A 25,687-nucleotide genomic window follows, 5' to 3' on the forward strand; every position below is an offset into this window, starting at 1 on the left:
TAATAGTATAATTTGTGGTGCCCACACTGCCCACCGGCATAGTGTCGTGATTCGTCACACCATTGCCGGCGAACATCGCCTTTTGACAGATCACAATAGTATTGTGGCAGTCTTTTTTCTTTCGATTTCCGATATCGATTTTGAATCATTTTCTGTCAGATGGGGTAGATAGAAACGGGTTTTCATGACTAAATAGCTTATACGTAATAGTTCAACGTCAAAATTATCGTCGATCAATTTTAAGTAATCGCATTGCGAACTCCTTAAAATGAACACCCACAATATATTTCAATATTAAATCGATATTGTCGATCGATAGATTGCGGCGATTCAACATTAAAGTACGGTATTTGTTTCGTTCACTAAATTGTCAATATTTACAGAACTTCATGAGCGTGCAAACGTCAAAAGTCTCTTCATAAGTTGACTGTAAAATAGTAAAATTACCTCTATTTTTCTAGCATTGACCATCCTCACCACCAGTGGCGGCTGAAGGGGTTAAAAATAGGGGGGCCATTTTTTTTACTAAATATGTACATGTAAATTTCACAATAATTTTAACGCAATTTTTTTTTGTAATAATACATCAATATATCTATGCCTACATAGATTTTTCTAATATGTTACACAAATTTACAAAATACCTAACATAGCGAGTTCACTTTATCTTGGCTCATATTTTTTTTTAATCGCCATCGTAATTTCACAAATAAAAATTACCTAGTGCCTACATTTAACTTTAAAAACACAAACAAATTACTAAAAACGTACAGTAGATTTAAATTTTACTAGTCAATATGAATTTAGTGCAAACGAAACAGGACCCTAACAAACACTAGGTAATTGGACACATGCAAGAAGCAATATATTATAATAATAAATTATTGACAAAGCTCATTTCAATCTTGTAAAAAGGGACGAAAAAACATAAACTAATGTTAATCCTTTCCATTGAGAATTCGTCTATTTTAAGTGTAGGTATGTAAAATACATGGGAATTCATTAATCATCGTATCTCTTTTAGTCTAGACCAATGCCAATATGATATTATTATTATCAATCTCATTCTTATTGCTTGTTTCATATTGCTATCTCTCCGGGACAAAACCCGCGATCGAATAATTTCTGGGCGAAATGTTTCGATGTTCATATACGAACGAGACGTTTTACCTCTTTATTTCTCATAAGAAAATTTAGAGATAATACATTAGCTTTGGGACAGTTACAGAAATGACCCGCGCATTTGACATAACATGAATATTTGACGGCGTACGTGCTTAATAGTATTCTAGATAACATCCATATAAACATAAAACTAAATAGGTCCTTATATATTTGAGTGAATGATTTTTAAGAAAATGCAATAAAACCTAATTGCATTGTATTATATACGTTCTTTAAAATGTATTTTAAGTCAATTAGTTTGATTGGTGGCAAATTTTGGGGGGGTCATTGATCCAATGGACATAAGGGAAAGCCGTCACTGCCTACCACCATCCCCTATCCCCACAGTGATGCCCAAAATTCCGTCAAAAATCACTATTTCACTCGCGATTATTATTGTGTAATCCATACCAGGATGTTAAAAGACAACACTCCAGAGTTAATCTATTTTTTTTTTCTTATTGTAATTCTAATTTTTCTGTTACTATCTTTGCCGTCCTATAATTATTGTGGGAGGCAAATTATATTATTTTCTCTTGTATTAATTTGTTTTGATTTTTGTATTCCTGTTTAAAATAATCGAACTGTTTTTATGCTTTTTTTTTACTTTGGGGTGTAATTTTAGTAAGCAATAAGCTAATTTAGCCCTAAACATAAAACCCCGATTCTATTCTAACGACAAATTATTCAAAATTGAAACATCGATTTCGAAAATCGATAGAAAAAAGATTGTCACAACACTATTGTAAACTATCAAAAGTATTTTCTTATATTGGCTGACTCTTATCTCCATTCGATTTCTTTCAGCCGGATTTTAATTGAGGGTAGTCACTAAAAAATAATGATAATTTAATGAATATCAGTCTACGGTAATGAAAATGCAAGGGGATAGTTATTAGTATTTTTTTATTAATTTTTCACATGGAGATATCAAACTTGAGTGCAACGTGCGAACGGTGCGGCGGGGGGAGATGCTCCCGCTCTTCACCTCAGGCCCCGATTGCATTCAACTCGCGCGCTATGGCCCTTTTCACATATGTCACGCCAATCCACCCGGCCCGGTAATTTTCCGGGTACACCATAAAAAAGGTGTCACATTGTGTATGCGTTTGTGGGTGTACCCGTAAAGTTACCGGGCCGGGTGGATTAGCGTGGCATGTGTGAAAATGGCGTTTTCGACTCTGAATTATTTGATAGTAATTTTACAGTAGTAAGGCGAGATCGTGGTGGCCACAGGCAGGGGGGTGTTTATTGGCTGTGAGAAATATAAAAAAACTTGCAAGTCGAGCGTTTTTCTGTTTTAGAAACGTCAAATAAAGATTTCTGGGTAAAACTGACATACGATCTCGATATTACGTTCATTTGTATATTGTATTTCCCTCCGGCGAGTGACACGAATATATATCAACTATTCTTCGACAGGGTATTATCCAGTTTAGAGCTACTTCGGGACAAAGTTGTCATTATATTGCGGGACTTTGACCTGCAATCAGCAAAACACATTAAAAGTATAGAGGCTAACCTCACTTTTTTGTGCTCAGTGTTGGGTCTTTCGCAGTATAATTATATTTTGAACTCTATGGGTAGAACATTGGACTTAATATTCAGTAGAAGAGTTATTGGTGTGTTTCGGTCATTATCACCTCTTACAAGAGAAAATAATTATCACCCCGTACTTGAATTTTGTTAAAATCTGATAGCAGATCGCCCCCGTCGATCCAGAGTTCCCGCGGAGGGTACGGTTAATCGAAGAGGATGGAATTTTCATAAAGGTGACTTTGACCGGCTGTACTCTCTCATGGACAGTATCGACTGGGGCGAGATGTATGAAATATCAGATATAAATGAAGCGGTACAATATTTTTATTGTATTGTTAAAGGTGTATTTGATTCCCGCTTCCCTAGAAAATCTCAGGCTACTGGTGGGAGGCGATATCCGAAGTGGTTTTCTAGGGATATTGTTAGAAACACACAGACTAAGCATTTCTATCATAAAAAGTAAAAAGCTTCTGGCTGTCGCGGTGATTGTGAAATGTTTGGGTGTTACAGATCTGTCGTAAGACGTAGCATTCGATTGGCGTACCGGGAGTTAATTTCCAACATGGAAAGCAACATTCTTCATGATACCTTTTGGGAGGTAAGGTCACAAAAGGCGGATGGTGGGAATGTTGACTCCATGACATGGGGTGAAAAATTGGTTCGGGATGCAAACATAGCTGAGGCGTTTGCAGGTCATTTTAAAACAGTATATAGCAATGAACCTCCGCTTTTGAATGTCAATATTGCTAAGCAATGTTCACAGACCGGTGCACAGTTTATTAATGTTCAAAATATCAATGAGAAGGATGTGGCCGATACTATAAAAAAATTAAGTAATACTTATTCTCTCAGATCGGATTTTATTGCGACATTCTTCCTAAAAGGTTGTGTGGAACTGATCAAAAAAACCCTCTGTTTTTTGTATAATCTTTCTTTTAATACGGGTGTCTTCCCAGAAACATGGAAAACGTCAAAAGTGACACCTATACATAAGAGTGAATTTAAGTCATCAGTAGAAAACTGTTCTTTCTGCACCGGCGAAGGTATTTGAAATTATCATATATAGAATCGTTACTTCCCGAGTACAGCCATTTATTATTGATGAACACCATGGGTTCAGGAAAGGCCGCTCGGTTAAAACTAATCTAATAGTTTTTACAAACTACGCCACGGACGCTCTGGATGCAGGACATCAGGTAGACTGTTCATATAATGACTTCGCCAAGGCCTTTGATACTGTCGACCATGATGTCTTATTAAATAAGCTGTATGAGATCGGTTTCTCGGATGGTATATTAAAATTAATGGCAAGCTACCTCCAAAACAGAAACCAATACGTCTCCTACGGTCTATTTGCGTCAAAGTGTTTCCATACTTTCTCGGGTGTCCCGCATTGCTCTAACCTGGGTCCATTGTTGTTTTCAATTTTTTATTAATTATATTAAAAATGTAATTTTGAACTCGCGTTTTCTGTTGTTTGCGGATGATTTAAAACTATTCTTAAAGGGGACAACTTCTGACAATTTTTGTCTTCTCCAAGCGGATATATCTAATATATCTGAATGGGGAAGGCGAAACAAACTTAGGTTTAATGTTTCCAAGTGTTCGGTAACGTCCTTCACTTGGGTTCAAAAAACTATTTTTTCTCGCAACAAAATGAATGACTAGAATCTGATACGAACATCGAATGTTACGGATCTGGGCGTTAAATTTGTGAGCAATCTGACATTTCATGAACACATAGAGACAATCAGTGGTAATGCATTGAAGATGTTAGGATTTGTTCCGCGTACTGCCAGGGTTTTCGAAAATACCCGCGTACTGAGAACTCTTTACAACTCCTTGGTGCGAAGTAGACTCGAGAGTGGCTCGATGATTTGGGGGCCACATGAACTGAAGTACTCTCTTATGATAGAGAAAATCCAAAAGAAGTTTCTAAGATATCTCTACATGAGAGAATGCGGGTATTATTCTTGGCTCTACCCGACCGAGTTTCTCCAGGGTATACTTGGCTACAACAGTTTAGAGACTAGAAGGAATGTGTATTTGACTACACATTTTTATCGATTGTTGCGCGGTATGATCGATAATTTTGAGATTATGATGAGCATTGGTTTGTATGTTCCTGATAATTACCCAAGACAGCGTCAGCATAGATTGATTCATATTCCGATATTCAGGACCAACCTGCCTATGCCTGTTGGAAGGGCTATCGCTATGCTGAACAACATCGCTCTGGATATTAATCTGTTCCATGTATCCGAAGGGGTTTTCCGGAGCAGGATTCTCCTACTACTTTGACATGAGTCTCTTTCGTGTATTTTTTTCTTCTTTTTTATAATATGTACGTATTGAATATATGTTTGTAATGCAAATGTTATATTAAAAATAAATAAATTGAATTTAATTTAATTGAAAAGGGCCTACCTGAACTGGTGGATTTTTATAAGCTGGCGCGTGTGCTATACTTACACATACGCATTGTGTAGTATCAGTGAATAAGCCCATGGTATGACATCGCACGGCATACGTATTACTAAAAGAATCTCTGTCTCTCTCGCGCTCAGACGCGCTTATGAGCGTGACATAGACAACTATTGCTTTATTAGTTGCTAATGATATGGTAATACAATATACGCAGGGTGCTTCTGCGTTCGTCTGACATCGCTGTGATTCTTAATAGTAAAAATATAATTAATTATAGTTGACCAAAGTGTAGATGCTCTTTTACCTATTGATGCCCATCATCCACCATTAGGTATTACGATTTCTAATTTATTAATTCCTAAACTAAAACAAGTGACTACGTACAGAAATTTTTCAAGAGTCAACTTTTCACTAATTTGTAATTATTTGGAATCAGCTGATTGGAGTTTTCTTCAAGACTATAATCTAAATGACAATCTCTTAGCTTTTTAAAATATTTTAAACTCTTCTATATATAAATTTGTACTAATTTCAGTACAAAGGGAAAACAAATATCCAAGTTGGTTTTCTAAGGATTTGATTGATTTAATAATCTCCAAAAAGATTATGCATAAGCAAAATAAAAAAACCAGATCAATAACTGATTATATTGAATTCAATAAGATTAGGAAGGATTGTAAAAAAACATCATTAATATGTCACAATGCATATATAAAAAAGATCGAAGATAATATTCTGACTAAGTATTTCTGAAGATATGCTAAAACCCTAAACAATGGCGATACCGGTATTCTTAAATCTTTGAGATATGGAAATAATAGGTCTAGTAATATGCAAGATACAGTTAATATGTTCGCTGACTTTTTCTCCAATGTTTATGATGATGCCGTAACTTTAAATAACACAATGGAAAATAAATAAACTGAGCTTATTGACCTGCCTAACTTTACTATTTCTGATGATAAAGTTATTAAGTTTGTAAAATCGTAGGATAAACGTAAGTCTGCTGGCCCTGATGGTATTCCTCCAGTCTACATTATGAATTGTATTCATATATTAGCACATCCTATTAAAATTTTATTCAATAAGTCTTTAACTACTGGCGTATTTCCTGATATATAGAAATATAGCCACCTTTATTTAAAAAGGGTAGCAAAGATGAAATATCCAACTACAGGCCTATTTGTATTTGGTCTACCCTCCCTAAGTTGTTTGAAAAACTTGTGCTTGATAACTTAATTATACCTTTAAAACAAATAATTGCTCCTGAGCAACACGGGTTTATTACTGGTCGTTCAACAGTCACCAATCTCATTTTGTAAGAGAATTTTATTGCTAGTGCACTTCATAAGATGCACCAGGTCGACGCTATATACACCGACTTCAGTTAAGCCTTTGACAAAGTTTGCCACTCTAACTTGTTGCTGAAACTTGGTCGACTGGGAATACGCGATGAACTCTTAAAATGGTTCATTAGTTACTTATATAATAGAAAAATTACAGTTAAAATAAATTCTCATATCTCCTATAGTTTTTTAACAACAAACGGTGTACCCCAAAGATCACACTTAGGACCTTTTTTATTTTTAATTTATATAAATGATATTTTTGAAATTTTTAGCGATGTAAAATATTTGCTTTTTGCTGACGACCTCAAACTTTATAGAGTTGTAAATAATACTGATGATAGAATCTCAACAGAATTCACGAGTGGTGCAGTAAAAATAATACTTTTCTCAATATAGATAAATGCTAGGTTATTTCGTTTTCTAAAAGTAAGAAACCTTTAATTTTTAACTATTTGTTGAACCACGCAACAATTGAAAGAGTTGATTTCATTAGGGATCTTGGCGTAATTTTTGATGATAAACTTACATTTATCAAACATATTGACAAGATTTGAAATAAGGTGCTAAGTATGTTGGGATTTATTTGTAGGGTTACTAATAAATTTGAAAGTATCACACCAATCAAGTCACTTTAATGCTTCCTGGTTAAGATGTCGTTTAGAATATATTTATCCAGTCTGGTCACCCCATTATCGTGTACATTCTGATTCACTCGTCTAAAAGAAATTTCTAAAATATATTAATTTTAAACTTCATATTCCAGCTGCTTTATTTAATTATAATCAATTGTTGTCTTCAGCAAATATTTAAAGACTTTCGGATAGAAGAATCCTCACTGACCTAACATTGCTTTATAAAGTGATCAATTCATTAATTGACTGTCCTGATTTGCTGGAGTTGGTGTGTTTGCGTGTACCTGGTCGACATACCCGCCACAGATCTCCTTTTTGTTCTGCAAGTTCTAGGACCAACTATCACATGCACTCGCCTATCCCTAGGCTCCATAGATATGGCAATCAGTATGAGGTCAAGGCTAGTATATTTGGTTCTGGACTTGATAGTTATAAAACAAGTCTGATTTCTTTTTTTATCTCGCAATATTATTCTTAAACTTTTCATTATATTTAAAAATGTTTTTCCTTTTTTTGTTTTTTCATATTTATGTATTTATTTCGTTGATATTTTTGGTTGCTTATATGTATTTACCTACTTGTTACTATTGTTATAGCTATGCAATTTTATATTTTTTTGTTATGTATTTATATATGTATTTTTTTTTCATATTTATGTTCAATATATGTTAAAGGCAATTTATGCCGTTTATGTAAAAAATAATAATAATAAAAAAATAATAATAATATGTACGAGTATTAAGTTATGGATTAAAAACACTGGTTTGTTAAGATGTAGGTATTTTCATTTAATCAAATCATGAATGAGTCGATTATGTAGTGATGACGCTTTCGTAAAACTTACACAAAAACATTTTTAATGTACGGAATACTGATTTTTTAAATCTTGATGTTATATGTATATTGTTATATTAAATGTTTAAAAAAAATCTCTTTTGGATTAAAGCGAAAAACAAACAATTACTTAAGAAAATGTCATATATTAACGAGTATTTATTTTTAAACAAGCACGTTTTTTGATAATAATAATAAATAAAGTGTAATTAAAATGCACAGTACAAATTATATCGAAAAAAATATGCATTCACACTTATTGATTAACAATAAATCTTGTTTTTTCTATACTTGAAACAATCTACACAACTTTGCATTCTAGTTCTTGAGTAATTGACTATGAAAAAAAAAAAACTTTTTCAAATTTAAATTGCCCCTTGTTCTTGAAACGACTATAATTAGTAAAACGCAACTTTAAAAAAAGGATTTAAAAAATGTAATATTATGAAACAAAGTATTTTAGTAAATTGATATTACGTTTTCTTAACCTATTGTATTTTTTTTCATGTACACAACCTAATCTAACACCGAATTTTAAAAAAAGATAGCACGCCTGGTTAAAATTAAATACAATTTTTTTTTTAATCAACATCTTTTAGATTTTAAATGCGTTAGTGTGAGTTTTCTGAACGCGCCAGCTTAAGTTAAACCACCAGTACTTCCTACGACTGAGACCGGTGTGAAATCGACCATAAAGGTGCAAATCGATTAATATGTGCTGGCGCGTTCACAAAACTCACGCAAACGCATTAAAAATCTACAGGTGTAAGGTTGTAAAGTGCTTCAAAAAAATATTGATGTATATTTTTCCCAAACTACTATTTTCTTTAGAACGAAATCATTCGTATGTGTTCAGGAGGATGAAGCATATAAATAGTATATAAATAGAACCAGAACCCTGGACAAGTGTTTCTGACTCGATGGCTGCTCTCAAGTAAAAACCCTGAAAAATAAAATCGAGTGGAGATAAGTCAGCCTCGTAGTGTAGTTGATAGCGCATTAGTGTACTACGTCGATGTGAAATATTTGTATTAAAGGTGGTTTAACACTGCAATTTTGTCCCTGGACTGGTACCAGTAGCATAATACTGGTACCTTGCCTTCGTGTAACAAATGATCGAGGTACACTTCATTAAGTCTTCCAATAAAGTACCCATTCGGTGTGAAGTTGGCGCAATTGAATAAATTATTATTTTCATTCAGTCGGTTCAAAAATAATTCTCTTGTATGAAAAATATTATGATTAAAAGCAATCGATTGATTCGTTCGAATTATTCATCTCCAGGTTCGGCTTTCAGCTCTTTTACTCTTTTACTAAATTAATTGAAAAATATTGGTATTTTTTAAACTTCAAATATATGCAAAATGGTAAATGGAAAACAGTCTGTAAAGTGACCACTAAAACCAGCCAATAATAGATTGTAAGCTCTGTACTTACATTTAGGGAATTTGAATGTCTAGAGTTTCCTAGACATTCAAATTCCCTACTCAAAAAGGTTTTTCATCACTGATAAAATACTTTTCAATTTTTCGTGATTTATTCAGATTCGATTTTGTTTTCTAATTGGTTTCAAACCTTTTTTTAGATAATTGATTGTATATTATGTACCTAGGTATAACATAGATGGATAATACTTTTGAGGAGGGAATATGGATGGCTTATTTTTAAAAAGCTTCTGACCTGTCATTGCCCGGTTTAAGTGATCTACACACTGTATGTCATTCACCATTCTGCCTATGTTAACAAATTGGCACACTTGTTAATATTTCATGCTTCTTGAACCAGTTTGTTTAATCAGTAATATTTTGTGTTTGTTCAAATATTTGTAAACAATTACTGCGATGAACTTAAGCATAACTTAATGTCAAGGTGGTTTTAAGTAAGTTCTGGTTTTCAATAAAAAAACAGAACCCTAAAAATTTAACAACACAATTTGCAAGAACTGCCTTTTCTGAGGCATTTAATGGTATTGGGTATTGGGAATTGGGACCCAGTTTGTAACAAGTTGGAACCTGACACAAAGACGTCGGTCAGTTGCAATGCACGTACCTTAGAAGACGGTGAGCAGATGGATAAAATGTAAACCTTTTAATATCCTGTGAATATTTTCTGTGGATGTAACTTAATTCTACCCCGAAGATCGAGTGTAAGAAGTGTTTCCAGGATTGGAAGAAGCGCTGGCACATGTGCATAATATCTAATGGGGACTTTTTTGAAGGCGCCAACATTAATGTAGACGAATAAATATATTTAATTTTATTTAAAACCGAAACGGGCCGTAATTCCAGGTGTGGTTTATGACATAATTAGAGGAACCCTAACATAGGTATAGGATGATATTTTAATTTATTATTATTTACATTTTTTCGTATTCTTTTCGTTTCATTTACCGAGAGATACAATAATAAAAAATATAAAAAAAATAATAGCAAACGGTTATGCTGCGGTAGCAATTCAAGTTAATTTGGATAAATCTAGTTTTTACTTTTTAAATTTTTTTTATTTATAAATCATATAACACAAAGTATTTTACAAGGATAAGTTGAATTACATTCCCAGGAGTTACAACAACTCAATTCGGGACATAAATGATATTAGCATTTAGAAAATAACACATATTGAGAACAACAAAGAAACAAAGCAAGTTTAGCACCTTTATAACTAAATATACAACAACAATATATACGCCTAAAACCTTTTCTTACACAAGCAGAATAAATGTATATAAAAAAACGCTTTTAAGATTAAAAAAAGGAGTGAATCTACTAAGGGAGATAAGGTCATTAACATCACATGCCATGCAGATGATGATGCCATAGTGATGATGAGAACATATCCATCTCCATCTCAGATGCCTAAGAAATGTCGTATAGTACAATGAACAAATGAAGTATTTTGGTGTATGCATTTAAAATGTAACATCATAAATATAAAATATGGATTAAAAAAACAATGTAATAATAAAACTAAATGTTATTGCCATTTTGATATTTTTATAGATAAGCATATATTTATTTATTTATAATAATATTATCGCAATTGTCACGCATTTGTTGGAAAGTTCTAGTGCTTTCGTTAATCAAGACTCAATATTTAATAAAAGTACTATGTGAAGTTTTACTCGAATTTTATATGTAAATGAGTCAGTAAAATAATAATATTAAAAATACTATTTAAATTGTTATTCCACTTTGATACTCTTATATATTATAATTATTCATGAAATGAGTCAATCGTTATTTAGAAATGTGCCTTTAGATATTCTATAAATACTAACATATTATTCTCCTTTTAAACTTTAGATCAGGATAATTTTATTTCTACTCGTTTACCCGGTTTGCCACAAAAAATATTAAGCCACAGAGCTTACTAAAATCAATAAATAATCGAATGCACTAAAAAATTTCAATCGAAAATATATGTATTTTTCAATTTTACTAAATTTGTCTTAAGATCTGACAGCAAAAAAAGAAATGAATAACGTTCAACCCAAGTACCATTTTGTATAAAAACAATAAAGTAGGCAACGATTTTATAAATGCATTTCGTGAACATACAATAATTTTATATCATAAAATATTTTAGAAATTCCCTTCGAATATTGTCTGTACATTAACCATGGTAATCTCACTTGGTTGAAATTGCTTTGGAGGGGTGCTTACCGAATTCATAGAAAACTTTCATGTCAATCAAACATTGTTTGTGTGTCAGATAATTATAGTTGCATTTAGTCTGTATTGTAATAATGGGCACAGTAGAATTATGAAAAATATTTTTTTTTTGTAATACATTTACTACGACGCGACGCGGCACTAGAAACAACCGCATTTTTACGAACCGTCCGGGTCGTAGTAATCATTATTAATTTTATAGTATTTTTCATATTAAAAAAAGGTGTTAAAAATAAAGAATATTGTTTGTAGAAATACATATTAATTATTTCCGCATTAACACGAAACAGTGCTGTGAAAAATCACTCTGAATAAATATTTCACCTTAACCTCATGCACGGCAACCAAACACGCTAACCATTATACCACAACTTGGAAATAAAATAGGTTTTTTAAAAAATGAAAAAGTTAGTTATAATAATTTAACAAAATATAATTTATACAGAAAAGTAACACTCTGTATACAAGCTTCCTCAACTTAGGCTACGTTACCTATAATGTTTTTTTTGTAACTTATACTTGTAAGTATTTCTTTTAAAAAATGAAAACATTTTTTTTTTAGCATCATCCGATGAAAAAACACATCTAACAAAAAAGTTCTTACCTAAACACAGGAAATTCTAGCCAGTCGGGACCTATAAGTGAACCTTATTTATACCTACATTGTAAAAACTAAAATAAATTCGTCTTTTGCTATAACTTTATCATACTTTAAACCAATATGGTTTTTATTAAGCTTCCTTTTTATACGTCAAAACACCTCCTTCTTACTATTGCATATCTAAGTTTATTACTATTACTGTCTGTGCGGATGAAGAATACAGTTATGTGTGTAAAATAGAACCGTAACCCTGGACGAGTGTTTTCGACGAATGAAAAGACTATCGAGTGAGGATAAGCCCGCCCTTTTCCTAGTCTAGCAGGCTTGAGCACCCGGGTTTGATTCCTGGAGGGTCGACGAGAGATAACTGAGCAAACTGTAAACTAACTAAAATTATTTACATTCATTCGTGTTAAGTTTTTTTTTGCTTTTTCTGATGCAGTATGCCGTCTCTCTGCACGTGCACATTCAACAGGTGTAATTTGATTACTTGATATTTATAAAAAAGCATAAGGCTGGTTTACTAAAATACTATATTGTAACGCCGAAGCCAGGTTACCTTGTTGTAGGTGTGTAAGATTTACTTGCTACGTACATTTAAGTTGCCATGCTTCCTTGATTAACAGTATTTCTCAACATTTCAAAAGACTGATTTAAGGAAATAATGAAACCGGTTTTCTAGAATGAGGAAGTTCGGCAGTTTTTAAAAAAAAACATTAATAGACTATAAACTTAGCCAAATTTTTAATTATCGTATTTCATTATTTTATTTATATGTCGTATTGTCGTATTATGATTTTAAAAGTTTTGTATTTTTTAAATACCTCCGCGTGTGACGTATCAAGTTCTCTTCCCCTTCTGTGGGTTCAGTGAGTTCTGCAGATTCGTCAGTTGACTTACTGTAAACCGGAAATCTATGACAAAGCTGTTATCATTGGTTAATTTGGAAAAACTTGTGACGTCGTTCAAAGTAATTCATTATTATGAAAATAAATTATTTTTATATATTTCTTCAAGAAACTTCGCTGTAGAATTAAATGCTCTAATTTTTAGCGCGCGTAAGAATACATTTTTTATATCCAACTATCTGAACCTATAAAATGAACACAACCGAAAGTTTGTTACCAATTATTGAATTTGGTTAAAATTAGATATGTACATATACATTATTATTTTTGTGTTTCGGATAAGATAAATCATGAGGATATGCGGCGACAGTAAGTTTTAAAAATTAGGTATTTAAATATTGTTTTGCTGTCACTGTCTTGCAAATCCCTCCCCGATACTGTGCGAAAAAGACAACTGCATGTCGTACTTTAAAAAGTGTCTAACTAAATAATGCCTAACTGAAAAAACCGAACCGTCGTTTCGTTGTCTGGTTTTCCGCACTTCAATTTAGTTGTTTTTTTCAGAACGAAATGTTCTTTTTCATTATTTTTTTTGCGTTTTTCAAACATATTTATCATATTTGCACACCGTGCGCTCGAAGAGCATATCGTGCGCCCGAAGCAGATAAAATTGGGCGCTTTTATGGTTTTTGGGATAAGTCTAGTTGCCATGATAGACAATTTACTAAAGAAAAACAGAACAATGGGGACACGCCAATCTATAGTGTGTTAAAAAAAACACTGTTCTAATGCCATAACCTATGGAGAAAATATGGAAGTACGTTTCTACAAAGAAAAATCAGACTGCGTTTCTGACATTTCTACACACAGTTTCTACAGACACTGTTTTCAGGCCCAAACGATCAGTCGTGCCCAACGCGTATTTGGTCGTTTTTTAACCGCCAGCTGGGTTTTAACGTAAGCTTGACAATTCGAAACTAAAACGCCTGATTGTGTCTTATAAGCGTGTAAAAACCATTCGGATGATCGTAAAAAAGATGATGTAACTTTTCATTTATAAGTAGGTACCTATGTATACAAATACTTGTTTATGATTTAATTCCTTAATTTAAAATAATAAATAATAAAATGTATAATTATTTTTGTAAATGTCGAACTCTGCTCTCTTTTTTACCGGAGGTGCACCTAATATAGGAATACGATTTTTTTAATCAAATATTATTTTAGTGTAACCTAAAATCCAGTGAAAATAATGAATGGGTAGAAATTATAAGGAATTTAAGAAAATAATCTTATTAGGATCCAGTAAAAATGAAATTTGTTAGTGAACATTTAAATGCAAACTTTTTTACATGTAAAAAATTGCCTCCTCGCATTTTTTTAGTATATGGCTTCTCGTCAAATGCAACTCCTGGTAGGTCGATGAATAAAACATTTACGCTCCTAACTTTTTTTCTACATATTAAATTGAAGATTTTAAGAGCTATAAAAATGCCCATAGGAAAGCCCATCATTTTGAACCGTACATCAATCAGTCCAGTAGTTATTTAGTCTATTGAGGACACACATACAAATATTGCCTTTCACAAATAAAGATTGTGGTTTAGTGCCTTTGACCTGAAAACGTTAGACATAATAATTTTTTTCTGACTTTGATAAGCATAAAATGACTATATTCAATTATGAAAATGAGTCGTGTTTTGATTAATACATAAATTTAATTTTAGTTACAGATTGTAAAAAATGTAATTAAACATTAAAAAAAATAACTCTTTGCCTTTTGTACCGTGTAAAATGTTGACACTTAGAGTAGATATCTCTACTTTTTCTGGGTCTTGTTTAATCTCTATGGATGTACGTAATGTAGTACCTCCCTTTTAAATAATTTTACTGTCTGATTCATTAGACCACCGGAGGTCTAATGTCCCAAACACGGAACTCTATTTAAAAAATTGTAAGAAATCTAAAAAAAAAAAATCCTATGATAAAATCCAAAATATTAATGGAATGTATTGGGCCTCGACTGTCTTAATTTCGTGCTCGAATCGTAAAGTTTTAATTGCAGAAACATTTTATTTTCTTACAGTTTGAGAGTTGCTGATAAACACCTTACTATTCGTCCAGAGGTCTATTGTCATTAGCTCCACTCTTCCATTCGTTAGGCCGCTTTACCCAGTCAATCCGCGTAACAGATTTCATCGGGCAGGCCGTGCTGTGCGCGGTTTTGTACAACTTTGACCAGGTACACCTAAAACCTTTTAGTGGCTTTCTATTATTGTTTAAAGTGTATTATTGTATGAGGTGTTTGAATTATTGTTTGTAAAAGACTCATAATTACTTCTGTCGTAATTAAATGAAGTTAACGGAATATTTGTGATTTTGAAACTCCAACAAGAATCTTACTCAATTCGAAAGGCAACATCACGCACTGGTATGTACTTGAAAAGTAATTAATATTTATACCATTCTATTGATCAATGTACCGTTGTTTATATATATTGTAATATATTAAACAATAAATCGGTGCTGACTTTACTTTTTGCAACTTTTACAACACCAGTGCTTATTTTTTTTTATCAAAATGGCGATCTCACCTCAATAATTCGAATGTTTTATAGTACTCTACGAATTGATTGACGCATTCAGAAGTTCTTCTCGTACCGTCCGATATTATTTTTCCTAAATAAATTTATCAATACTTGTAAACCAAACTAATATTTTAGGTCTCCGAATTGGAGATAAAACAATTTTTGTTTAATTTGTGTCACGTGAGTTTGTGCAAAGGTTACCTACGTATATTATTGTATCTAGAAGATGGATAATGATACATAGATGCTGTTATAGCTGGTTCTAATGACGAGGAATAACAAGAAATCCGGCACGTACCGCACAAGTATCAAGTCATCACCTACATACTTATCTATTTACTAGCTACAAAACAAACATGAAGGTGGTTGTATCAAATGCGGAAGACGAAAGTTTGTACAGAAATAGGTATGGTGTTATATCCTCCCTGCGAACTCTTGTAACAGTATTCAATTTTTCATAATTTCACCCATGTAGGTACAGTCCATTAAAGTCTTGAATAACCCTCGCTTTATGTGTGCTAACAATAAGTTTTCATTGAAATCATTCTAGTTTGCCTTCTAACACAAAGTTTGTTTGTTTTGGTTCGTTAATACGGGGTTATTCAATATTCTAACAGACTTTTATATTTACTACATGACTTTATTTAGTTTTTTTATCAAAGAAATATTTACCAAATCTATAAATTTCTGGGCCCTTTTTAACGAGTTGTAAATAAGTCACTAATAGAAAAATTGAATAAAGTTGTGGTAGAGTAGGGTTCGAAACTCGGACCTCTGATCCGTGAGTCCACGACTCTAGCTATGGGACTACAACTTGACTTTGATTGAATACATACAATTTGGTATGACGAATAAAGTTCTGTTTTGAAATATAACAAGAAACCGGGACGAACCCGAGACCTTTCCGACTCGATAGCTACTCACAGGTAAAAATCCTGACAAATTAAATCGAGTTCAGATAAGTCCGCCTAGTAGAGTAGTGGTTGGCTCGTTTGGCTACTATGCTTGAAGTTCCGGGTTCGATTCCTAGCAGGGTCGACTTAAATAACTGTTTTTGAAGTAATTTAACTCTGATTTTTTGTCCTTAGACCGGTACCCGAAGGGTAAAACTAATCACGGACCACACTTGCTTCCTGTACTCATATAACAAATGTTCGAGCTATGCTACTATGTACCATTGGGTGCAGATATATGAAAGATAATAACTTTTCATTGTATCTAAGATTTTTGGTAAATTACCTAACCATTGCCTTCTGGTAGTATTGAATTAGAACTTTGTATTTTTCAACGAAAATAATATTTTAAGGGTATATTAAGAAGTGTTTGAAAAAAAAACACTCGTTTCATGGTTTCCGCCAATTTGAAATTAGTCGATAGTAGGTAGCCATCGAGTCGAAAACACTATTTTAGGGTTCTCGTTCCATTTTTCACACAGAACTGTATTCTTCACTCGCTTGGACACAGAAAACGTTTTTTTTCGAATTAAATTAAACGCTGGATAAAATCACGTTTGCAAAGCGCCCTTCTATTCTATTCTAGAAAATTAAATGTAATAAATATTTTTTTATTTTGTATAAGTAACATATTTTCATTCTGATAGTTTTAGGTAAACTATTTAATTGGTCTTGATTACTTTATTTTACATAATACTAGCTGAACCCGGCCACGCTTCGCTGAGGCTTTGTCTGATATTAATTATTTAGGGAGTAAATAAAAATAGTCCAGCAACTATGCATTTACCGAGAAAACACATTGCTTAATTGAATATCTTTATTTGCCTTGCTGTGCCTATGCTGTAGAATATGAGGAAAAAAAATTGTAAAGTTTGCTAAAATGTATAAAATGGAAGCACTGTGTAAAATTTTCATTCAGTACTTATTAACTATAACCATTATTAGATCATTTAATACGCATAGAATGTTCCGTTTCCGTTGAAACTTCCCTATAAAAAGTATATAGAAATGCTCTTCTACAACACAGGGCCCTTGGCCTCATAAAGTTTGGGATACGTTATTATTGTATTTTTTTGTAACATGTATGTATTTGTATGAATAAATAAATAATTGTAGTGTTCTGTAAAAAAAATGAGTAAATCCATTGATTATTTTCCGAAATTTGTGGCCTCGACGGACCCGACAGACGTTGTCCTGCCGGAACTTTGGCTTGCCTGCTATTAACTGATCAAACATTTTTTCGGCTTTTTTGGGCTATTTATATATTCGTAATAGGGGTTAGTTTTTTATTTATCTCCTCATGTAATTGGCTAAGAGTCCTCGTCGTGCTCATTCAAAATTGTGCAAAAATCACTGCTCTAGTGCCATAATCCAGGAAGAAAATACGGAATAAAAGTCAGAGCACGATTTACTCTGAGCCCTCTAAAATTATGACACTCAACCCATGCCAAACGCGAATTTAGTCATTATTTAATCAATTAACTATAATTAATTAAAATGCTTGATTGTGTCGTAAAAGTGTGCAAAAGCTGTTCGGATAAAAAAAAAACGTATATTTTATTATATATTCGTAAAAAGGTTTTGTTTTTTGTTTTATCTCCACGTGTGATTGGCTATGAGGCCTCATCGAGCTCAAATCAAAATCGTGCAAAAACCACTACTCTAGTGCCACAATCTATGGAGAAAATACGGGAATACGTGCTAATGAAGAAAAGTCAGACCGCGTTTTACCTTGAGCATTCCAAAACTATGAAAATTGACTCATGCTCAACGCAAATTTTGTCATTTTTTGCCGCCAGCTGGGTTTTGACGCGACCTTGGCATTTAATTCGAAACCAAAAGAAAAGAAAGAACTAAGATAGACCAGATCTTGACTTGGGGTAGTATTTTTTTTTGTTTTAGCTTTAATTTTATTAAGTTGTATTTGATTTCACCTGTACCTGTATTTAATATCTGAAAATGTGTTTACCATTGTTGGAATGGACAGTATAAGTCCGTCAATAAATAAATAATAACAACAAAAATATGACTGAGTCGTAAAAGTGTGCCAATCTATCCGGATAAAAGGAAAACTACTTTTCATAGATATCTAGGTACCTTGGTACTTGTTTATGGTTGAATTCCAAAACATGAAATAATAATTTTTCAAATAAAGAATTCTTTTTTCAAATGTCAACTCTGCTCTTTTAACAAACAGGGGGCCGTTTGGTAAGGAATGCGATTTTCAAAAATGTATTGAATGTCAGTTAGCACTTTGTATCCCGGAGCCGTGTAAACACGTGCTTATATAACAATGCGTTGTGTCCCGGTCCCGTTTTTTCACGTGGTTTACCAGCTGTCTAAAAAAGTGCATTTTATTGACATCTAGTGACTTTTATTAGTACTTTTTCGCTGCTGGTAAACCACGAGAGAACACGGGACTGGGATACAACAAATGGTTATTATAATCCGTGTTTACACAGCTCCGAGATACAAAACACAAAAAAAGGAGTGAGGCCCTGTATATGTGCGATCATTGCAATGCGCAATGTGGCTCTCCATAAAAGCCAATGTTGGCAAACTGTAATACAAAAATGACCAATTAAATTGTTTCAAATAAATGTGAGAAGTTTTAATTGATTTAACCCAGTATTTTCATAATTATGACATTTTAAGAAACCCTTCACAAAGCATGAAATTTCACAAAAATGGGCCGGGCACAGGGTAAATTCTTTGTGTATTCGGCCGGTGCTCAAAGTGTTAATATTATTAAAGAATGGCCAAAAATCCATTAAAAATAAATAAATTTGTAGAAATTATAAGGAATTTAAGAAAATAATCTGATTGCGATCCATTAAAAACGAATGTTGTTTGTAAACATTGAAAGACAAACTTTTTTTCTCACAAAATAATATCTTTCCATTTTTTTTTGTACATGCATTCTCGGTGAATACAGTCCTGGTAAACGATGAAAAAAATATTTACGCTCCTAACTTTGAGGATTTTTAGAGCAATAAATACGATCATGGCAAAGATCTACATTTCGATGAAAACGCATGTAAATCGGTTCAGTAGTTATTCAGTCTATCACATACGAACATTGCTTTTATATATATTATAATATTTAGATAACTTCTAATATCTAATATAAGTGTGACATTACTTCCCATTTTTCCCTAGAAGCGTGTCGTAACTTGTAGAAAGATGACTCGAAGGATAAACAATGAGCGAAGAGCATTCATAAAAAAAGTTCTCCAATACCCAATACATACACAATACAGCAGTATTATTGTCCCTGTATAAAATAGGGTACCTGTCGGCCAACTGTTCATTTATTAATTCCTATAGAGACTTTAACAGATTACAATAAATGAATATTTATTTAAAAATGGTAGTCAGCCTACTTCACAGGTAACCATTACGTAAAGTAAACTGGGAATGTAGAATAACATGACGAATTTAACGTTAATGAAGAGCAAGCAGATAGCCGCTCTCCGTCGCCGTCCCACAAGGATTCGTCTTGGGTCCGACACTTTGGAACGTAATGTATGACGACATCATGAAGGTGTAAGTCCCCAAAGACGTGAAACTTATGTGCTATGCTGACGATTTGGCTATCTCCGTAATAGCCTTGACTTAGACCGAACTAATAACGAAGACAAATACGGCCCCACACGGGATCGGAATATAGACGGAAACCAACAAATCGAGTGTAGCACCACAAAAAACGAAAGAAATAATGCTCAGTGGAAGACGAAGATCGAAGGACATACATTTTGACTTCGAAAATACCAAGATAAAACTGTCACCGGAAGCCACATTCCTTGGCGTAACTCTGGACCCGGAGATCACGTTCCAGATACACCCCAGATATGTGTGTGGACAGGCAGACAATACCACAAATGCACTATGTGTCATACTGCCTAACACAAAAGGTCCTGGTCGACATACAAGTAAAATAAGGGAACTGGCAATGGCCACACAGTCCATCATACTGTATGCTGCGCCTGTGTGGATGCAAAAGATGAAAAATGGTCTACAAAAGGAACTGGTCCTGGGAAGACAGGGGACTATGGCGCTGAAAATGTGCTTTGCCTACAGGACTGAATCAACAAAGGCAGCCCTTGTGTTGGCTGGACTTTTGCCAGCGAACCTGCTGGCCGAGGAGCGTAGACGTTTGTATAATAGAGAGAGACCACTCACAAACGAGGTAAGACGAGTAGAGAGAGAAGTCACAATACAGAACTGGCAGGAGCATTGGGATGCGTCAGAGAAAGGCAGGTGGACAAAAAGACTAATTAAGGATGTGAGAAAATGGATAAATAGAAAACACGGGAGACGGCATTAAATTTAGAATCACGTAGTGTCTCAGCGGACATGGCGTGTTCTATAATTACCTGCGAGAAATAAAAGAAGCAAGATCTGAAAACTGCATATACTGCGAAAGTACGAAAGACGATGCTAAGCATACGATATTATTTTGCAAACGATGGGAACCACAGAGGGCAAAGCTAAAAGAAGACCTTCATTTAAACGAAATAACCCCAGAAAACTTGATAGATAATATGCTGGAAAGCAAAAGAGCCTGGAGTTGCATCGGAGCATATATGGGAGAGATCATCAAACAGAAGGAGGATGATGAGAGGAAAAACCAAGAAGATGCTGAAATAAGTACAAATACGCAGAACTAGAGGCCGAATGAAAGGAACTAAAAAGGAGAAATGAGACATGTTTGCACAACGTGGTAGGCCGACATGCAGGAATCTGCGTGCAACAGAAGAAAAGGGGGTTTGGCCGGTAAGAGTGCGGCACTACCCAGATTTCCCCTTCCAGTTTATTATGTATTCGGTGGCCGAATTGCACTAACAATGAGTGAATTTCGACTTGCATTCGTACGGCTCCTGGGTGCGTTCGTAACATTGTGCGTTATTGGGAACTCGCTCTAGTATAGTTATTGGAAACATACCTACTGATCTCTTTCAGTACACATGTTTGGATTATATAAATATATACCTACTTTACTTTCAGAAATCAGCTTATAAAAGTAGATACCATCATCAAACCCATATCCGCATCCGATAGTGTAGGAAAAATTTCACTATCCTTGGCTGGCACCTGAAGCGTAAGACTAATCACCTAACTTTTGTGTAACAGGTGGTCGATTTACGCTGCATATCGATTCGATTCGATTTACGAGTCGATTTACGCTGCGAAATGCCCTATGGGGGGGTTTAGTGATTACGTATTTGCTTTTAGCTGGTTCATTGAATTGATTTAAAATACTAATTTCGTCAAACATCACAAAAATGTTTTGTAAATTTGATTTTTCCATTAAACGACATGACGCGACGCGAGGATATTGACAATTGACATGATGTGTTATGAGAATATTATTAATAAAATACCTAACGTTACGTTTCACATAAATTGAACAAGAATGTAGTAATTCTTCGATTCGATGAAAAATTCCTTTGTCTTTTGATGATCGTTATGACTTGTTATGGTTATATGTTTGTGGCGTGTTTCTTGTACGAAGAAAAATATAAAATTTGATGCGAACGTTATTTTCATTTACGTGGTTTAGTTAGGGACGCTTATAAAATATAAAAACATTTTTATTTGTAAAATACAGATAAATATTTAGTTAACTAACGACCAGAATAAAATAGCCCAAAAATGTAATATTTAAGTGAAAAATGATATATAACTTTTTTTTTAAATACATGAAACAGCATATTAAAAATACATTGAAATAATGTATTTTAAAAACATCTATGTATTTTTTTTATCAGAGTTAAGATTTCTATGTTTAGAAATTATCCTTCATGAATTGTCAATTAAATAAAAATAAACGGTATTAAAAAAACGCTATTCAAAACTAAAACTGCGATGTTTTTTACAGCAATATATAAAAGAAAAGAAATAAAAAACATCGATATTTATAGTAGTTTTATAGATTTTCATAACCACTATTTTTTAAATTTATTTATTTCTATATCTCACATACACAAAATGCATTATTGAATATAACAATATCACTAAAAAAATATTTTTCACTACAAAACATCGCCATTTCGATTTTTTTTTCTGAACTAACATTGATGTTTTCAAAACATCGGTATATCGTATTCATCTCTAGTTTTAGTAGATAGTAGGCACTAATCATCATAACAACATTAGGTATATATCTTGTTTATTTGAATAGCCTCTTGTATAAGCATAATATATTCAATAATATTATTGATTCATTTGATGCGTGTTTTTTTCTGAATATTTATTTGTAGTGAACAATAAAATTTACCAAACCTGAGATAACTTTCCCCATTCAGTAATTAAATCCAATAATAATGAATGGCGGAAAAATAATTTTATTATTTCTGGTGTTGGTTAAAAATTAAAAAAACATTAAGTATTCCCGTATATTATATTAACAGCACGCACTAACAATACATCTGTAAACATAAGTTAATTGTGACAATCGAGACTCAAGACTCTATTTTATAAATTTAAAATTATAATAAAGTAGCTCGGCCAATTCCACGTTACATAGGAAATTAGCCAAAAAATAACAATTACAAAATCCATGAATTAAGTAAAAAAATATTTGACATGAAATACTGTTAAAATATTTAAGATCAATATACCTATCCATTTTTCAACTGCATTGGTAGTACATACTTTATATCGTCACCATCTTCAATAAATTATAGGTTGGTTCTTCTAGATTATTTACCATATTTATTTTGCATTGAAATATCTCTTTTTTGACAGGCTTACAAAAGCCCTTATGAATTAGCATTAACTATTTGATGAGTGTCATCTTTAAGCCAGGAGTTTTAACACTGCTTGCTTCTTGAATGCTTGCCTTTGCTCCTGGATCACCATTAAACAACATTGTTTATAGAGATTTTGTGAAATGTTCTGAGTATCTTCGGAAGAGGTGAAAAGACTCCGATATTCGTTCTAAAATTTCTTAGCGCGAAGACAGATTATTACTGCGAGGGACGTCGAAGTTCCCTTCTCTTACTGCATGCACTGGTACCTAGAGCGTCCATCATCTTGCCTTCATAAGAACAATGGTTGAAAAACGCCCCTATGCACCACGAGAATTAGGGAATGATATTGCTGACTAGTACTTTTAATAATAAATATTACAATCATAAAAAATGGTAATACTTGTTCAATAAAATGCTTTGTGAGTTTTTCGGAGATCGGCCGTGTAACAGACGCGGCGGATGACTGGCTTCCTAGCAATCGCGCCAGTCACAAGAACTGTATACTGTAGGGGCTGATGACAACGCAGAGTGGCCGGGCGTAGGCAGGCCTCGGCCGACGAACGATAAGCTCTGGAGGAGGTATCGCTGCCTAGAGATCCCTTGCGGGGTCGCTAGTGAGTAGCACTGGCGGCCGTAATCCTGAAGCAGGCAACCGGGTTGTAAGGCCGGTATCTCTCCGTCGGCGGGGTGTGTTCCGGGGAAGTAGCCAAAGGTCCAATTTATCCGGGGTCCAAAATCCAATCCAAAGAGTATCCGAGTTCCAAGCCAAGGGTAGCGGTGGTCAAATATTCCAGGTGGAGGCGATGTCCGGTTGAAGCGAGGAAGGGAGACGAAGTGGAGAGTAAAAGCCCTTAGTGGTGTCAACGATTGACTGATTTATTATTTGCCCGACGGGGCTATATATACAATAAATTTTGACGTACGGCGGCGATGCTAGGCCAATAGCGGGCGGTACTAGGTTGACCAATCACGCGGCGAGAGAGATAGCGAGCATATTCGCCCGCTCTATCGGTCTCTCTCGCACCGTGTGTAAGGACGCCCCCCTCCCGCTACCCGGCCGCAGTTCCCCGCCGACCGCGCGGCGGTCAACATTCAAATAGAATAATTAATAATTTTTCTCTATGACACAGTAAATAATTTTATAGGCGGTCAATAATATTTTATGAAATTATATTCTATTTGTACTTTAGTATAGCGATGACCACCCCCGAAAGCGACAAACGTTAGTCTTTATTGGGGAGGTAGTACCTCGCATACACATACTGAAGTTCCTAATAAAAATATATTGAAAGGCCCCAGGAAGGGCCGCCAAGTTAACATATGCCGCGTTACGTCGGCAACAAGCCATATAAATATGGTCTTAACTCTAAACCAAATTCCACTTACATACCGTCTGCACTTACCCTATCTATATTATAAATAATACACTTCTCTTAGATTCGAATCGTGACACCTCACTAAGGCACAATGTATATATGAAAGACAGCCACCTCATGTGGCGACTATTATCAAGAAAAGTCGATTTGGTTAGCTAGGCCACATACTAGGAATGCCTCCCGAGAGTCTTAAACAGTCTTGCCTACTTTACACGGCATCATGATCTGTATTCCTGAACGTCCTCTGCAGAGCGTCCACGTCTGTGTTCATGGGGATATAAACCTGATACTGGAGGACGCACAGAACTTCATCTACAGTCTGCCCCATACTGGAGTTTTATTTTGTGATCTTCGTTTTTTTTCCGCATAAACATATTTTCAGTTGTTCTTTTTTTTTCGAAGTGCGTTTTTCTTGGCAGCAAATATTGCTTCAAAGTATAAAAATAAGTAGAGTTGTGTTTATAAGTATATTACAAATATTCACGTCTAATAGCTGATTTTTTTCACATCATTAAAAATGATTAATTTTTTTATTTTATTTATTTACAATTTTAAAAAACCCGTTAGGGTTACATTAGAAATCTAATATTGTCAAGTCATTTTATGTCTCGTCTAGTCTAGTTAGTTCAGTTATCATGTGCTTTTTCAGATTGATTTTAAATTTGTCTCCAGTAAAAGTTTTCAAGTAGTAAGGTAGTTCGTTGTAGTGTTTAAGTCCATTATGTAGTATTTTTGACTGTCCTGTGTTTGTCTTTGCTTTTTCAATATGATAGTGTTGTTGTTGTCTGGTGTTATATTTGTGTATGTCAGCATTTTTGACTAATATTATGTCGTCGTCTTGTATGTTTCCCAGTGTTATTTTGTGCAAAAATTTTAAAGGTCTCAATTTTAGTCAAGTAGTTTATGTCAAACTGGTGTGTTTTTTGTACAGTTCAGTCGTAGAGGTCAGG

At 33.8% G+C, this 25,687-nt stretch overlaps 1 protein-coding gene across 1 annotated transcript in view; it reads left to right on the top strand.

The window, feature by feature from the left end:
* Nucleotides 1-15,214: 15,214 nt before the first annotated feature.
* Nucleotides 15,215-25,687, top strand: part of grnd (grindelwald) — a 38,120-nt gene continuing 27,647 nt past the window's right edge. The window contains exon 1 of the mRNA XM_088233103.1: nt 15,215-15,307. The gene's annotated coding sequence lies outside the window, so the exon portion shown is untranslated. The remainder of the gene's footprint in view (nt 15,308-25,687) is intronic.

The sequence above is a fragment of the Micrasema longulum genome, unplaced genomic scaffold (genome assembly GCF_059751315.1).
Source record: "Micrasema longulum isolate JH-2025_06_02 unplaced genomic scaffold, ASM5975131v1 h1tg001056l, whole genome shotgun sequence".
Lineage (NCBI taxonomy): Eukaryota > Metazoa > Arthropoda > Insecta > Trichoptera > Brachycentridae > Micrasema > Micrasema longulum.